General features: G+C 38.0%; 1 long non-coding RNA gene across 1 annotated transcript; it reads left to right on the top strand.

Moving 5' to 3' along the window:
* Nucleotides 1-2,583: 2,583 nt before the first annotated feature.
* On the top strand, nt 2,584-3,945 carry LOC309495567. Its single transcript, XR_014204714.1, has 3 exons — nt 2,584-2,644; nt 3,279-3,337; nt 3,769-3,945. It is a non-coding gene; the product is annotated as an uncharacterized lncRNA (long non-coding RNA).
* Nucleotides 3,946-4,230: the final 285 nt, after the last annotated feature.

Here is a 4,230-nt window from a genome sequence, read left to right as displayed (position 1 = left end):
TTTGGGTGAAGTATCCCTTTAACAACATCACAAAATGCTCACATTCACGTCAAAAACAGCCAATGAAATACATGAAGAAGAGTATCTTTATATTTTATAAACTTAACATCACACTATGCTTGACAGTCTACGCCATCTTTGAAATTGTGCTTCTCGAGGAGTCACGTAGGATGTCAAGTAATTTTTTTATTTTTTTTTATTTTGCGATTAATGACTTATGGCTGTATTACAGAAACATCAGAATCATGTCATGTCTGCATAGTACGGAGCCCTCAAAGGGACCTTTGCAAAAAAAAAACAAAAAAACTTGTGCACACAAGAAACTTTTGGTACGGTTTCTCGGCAGCGGCAGAGGATGCATTAAAGAGAACATATGGCTTTATGAGTTACTGCCCTAACGAAAGACAAAATTTTAGCAAATAAATCTCTATTAATTCATACTCATTCATTCTAAGAATTAAGATGGGAAGTTTCTGTAACAGAGCCCCTGTTGACTTGTACATTTACACCTAAATATTCTTAGATAAATGTTGACAAAACAATGATAGACTATTTTTTTTTCTTCTATTTTCTTATTTGGTTTTAATTCGAATTATTTTTTGTTTATTTGTGACTAATGCTAGCCTTAACTTGAAGTGTGCCTCTAAATGCTTCACCCGCATGTCTGTATGATATTCCAGTGCTGAGATTATGGATGGCGCCTCGAGAGGTTGAGAGTTTAAGCACTCCATCAATGAAAGGCTTTCTGTGTCCACCTCCAAAAATTGTAAGTCTGCTCCTTTAGAAAAGTAATAGCACCATTAAAGATGCACTGGTTAAAACAAAGTAAACGTGTAACAGTGTGTCCGACTAAACCCTATTATAACATTTAAGTAAGTTACTGTCCCATCAATGGCTGATTCATTCTGCTGCAGACACACACACGTGACCCCCGGCATTTGCGGCTCTTGAAACGGATCCAGGAGGTTGCTAAGCAACCAGCAGGGGGGAAAAAAAGGAGAAAAGTCAGTGACCGCCGAATTGTTCTCACTCTAAATGAGCACGGGAAGTCTGATGTAGAATCCAGTTTAATGATCATTTGGATGGAAATAATGTGATGTATTTTAATTGCAAGTTGTTATTCGGAATTTCAAAATGTATCAAATCATGTTGTACTATTATTTAACGCATACAAAAAATCTAACAAGTTTTCACTTTTTCAGCTAATACAAAATACGTTTTTTTTTATTTTATTAAAAATAAATTTTATTTATTTTATTTTAATAACAATAATGTAAAAAAAAGAAAGTGATTTAAACAGAACTCGCCCACATCATTTTATTTTATTTTATTTTATTATGATTAAACATCAAGAGAAAGGTGCAAATGTTAGATATTTGTTACATTTCAGTTGCATCATGTTCTTTTCATGCAAGTGTCCGTATGGGGATTTTAGCCACTGTGTAATCTTAAGATACTCGCGCTGGATCCACTGATGTAACACAACTGGGCATTCAGATTCTTTCACATTACATGTATATTGAGCCATTGCATCCTTTGACAGCGTCCCTTTGTGATAGGGATGTGTGGTATAGCCTATTATACATCACATTTTTTTTAATATTCTCAGGGCTTATTGTGATTTCATTTACAATAGACGGTATTGCCTCAGTGAAGATGAGCATGGTTGTAACCACCAGAGACACTGAGGGGGAGGTGTTATTGTTCATATTTCAGGGACTTTTTACAATGTGCTTTGGTTTAGAAAACCCTGATACAGTGCATGTGCTAAAAACTGAGCAAAGTATAAACAAAACAGATATTAGCACTACGATGACATGCTAAATAATGTGCATGATGTACGATAAATATTTAATGATGCATTGTGTTCTGAGAAATAATACTCCAAACCCTTGCGAGTCCCCTTGCTGTGTACAGGTAGCAGAATCCTAGCACACAAGTGCACATGATTCCAGTGCAGGGCTATTCAGCTCATTGAGAATTTACTTCTAACTCTAATCAAACTTACCTCTGCAATTTTCAAGCAATCCAGATCGAGTAGGTCTTTATATCACCTGGAGACCATTGGCAGTATTGTCACACTTCCTTGGCTGATGTGAGACCTCGCATGCGATTAGAAATCTGCAAACTGTGCTCATGGTGAGCTATGGTTGTTCAGTTACACTTCCACACTTTATTGAGCCATTCAGCTGAGCTGTTTATGTCATGTGACCAATAATGACTCTAGAGAGACAGGAAAGGAAAGTGATGTCATGCACTCTAAAAACTCCTGGGTTATTTCTTCAACCCATTTTCTGGGTTATTTGTGTTGGGTTAAAATTATGGGTTATTTTTTCAGAGAGTAACCATTTTCTGGGTTATAGGGCTAATATTTTGACCCAATTCATGGGTTGTTTGGGTTTCTGGGTTATTTTTCAAAGAGTAACCCATGTTCTGGGTTATAGGGTTGGCTTTCTCTCTCTCTCTCTCTCTCTCTCTCTCTCTCTCTCTCTCTCTCTCTCTCTCTCTCTCTCTCTCTCTCTCTCGCAGTTGTTCTGGAATTTTCTCACAACACAAGTTACAACAGTCGTTTGAAATAACCGTCGCTTCGCGCTCGATCCGTTTTGGCCTGTGCTTCATCGGTGCAACTTCATCTATATTCAAGGTAAGAGAGTATTTTCAGTGTTGATGTAATGTTAACTTTTCTGTGTCCATGTCCCTGTTGCTAGTTTAGCACCATTTGCTAAAAAAAAATACGTTGCTACGTTGAGACTAGCGTTAGCCGTGGTAATTCTGTGGTTGGCAACGTTAGCCGCGGCTATCACGACAACATCTAGGTCTAGGACAACTCGAGGTAACGTTATCGCACACCGGACGCGATTTTGAACACGGTCCTGAGCCGTTGCTGGGTGCCGCGGACAGACCGCCGGTGTGTGTGTGTGTGTGTGTGTGTGTCCGTTACACTCATAGAGAATAATGTGTTCGAATTTTAAAGACGCGGCGCTGCGCTTCGCGTCCGGTGTGCGAGCCCCTTCAAGAGTGCACGTCCGGTGAGCGATACCTCGAGTTGTCCTAGACGCGACGCGGCGCTTCTCGTCCGGTGTGCGAGCCCCATAGCCGCGGCTACAGAGCGACGAGGCAACACAATAGTTGAGTTATGTTTACCAGCTGTGCCATGCTTATCATATTATACAGTGCTCTACTGGCTGAAGTAGTGAGAGTTAAAGAAGCGGGTCAAGTCTTCAAATTGTTGCTAACCTCTATTGCTATGTTTTCTCCAGGTCATTTTGAATGGACAGTTTTGTCGCTGTTAAGCTAACTGAGTGGCAGCTGTCTGAGCTGACAGAGAATTTTAGAGGTGAGCATTTTACTCTTATTGCCCAGCCCTTATATCATCTCTCTATACCTAATTTTTTTTTTTTTAATAAGACTTAAATGTGTCAGTGCAAGATTTTGTGAAAGTCACAACTTCTTCGACAGTGGGGTATGTACAACCCTAAAATATTATTGTGCCTTGTCTTTAAGCTGTTATGCATAAGAATGGGCTGTCATTACACTTTTTAATGAAAGAAAATATGTCATTCACACAAAATGGGTAATGTTAATGCTGCAAAAGAACCACATTAGTTAACTAGCAATTTGGGCCATGTAAAAAAAAAAAAAAAAGCCACTGCATTACCTTAAAAGTGATTATTTGTTAGCTTGATAATGAAAGAGTGTCTGGTGAGTGGTTCACAATTGTCTCGACTTATTAACAATACTCATGTTGTCTTGTTTTCTGTCTTTCAGATAGATGAGGAGGCATTTCTTCTCTTTGATGAGGACACTATCAAAAATCTTGTCCCCAAAGTTGGCCCCAGGCTTAAATTCCTGAGGCTCTTCTGAGAATTGTTGTTTATTTTTCTATTTTTTATTTCTAATATTGTTATTACAGTGTGACCTAAAATAAATATGAAAATAAACATGTCCAAGTGTGTGTTTTTTCTTATAGATTTTTATTTAATGCAATAAAAATGTAAAAGTGCTTGAAGTGTGTAATATAATGTAAAACAAAGTTTTATTTTCTGAAATAAGGCATACTGGGATAGTGACCCAAGTTAGGTTATTTTTGACCCAACTCCTGGGTTAAAAAATGATCAACTAATTTTTGGGTTATTTCTACCCAGATGTTGGGTTTTTTAAACCCAACATTTGGGTCAGGTATTTAACCCATAATTTGGGTCAAAAAGCATAACCCAATTTTCTGAGTTG

Source organism: Leuciscus leuciscus (genome assembly GCF_965113295.1).
Source record: "Leuciscus leuciscus genome assembly, chromosome: 3".
In the NCBI taxonomy this organism is placed as follows: Eukaryota; Metazoa; Chordata; class Actinopteri; order Cypriniformes; family Leuciscidae; genus Leuciscus; species Leuciscus leuciscus.
Note: the sequence above shows the minus strand (reverse complement) of the source record. Positions and strands in the feature narration are given on the sequence as shown.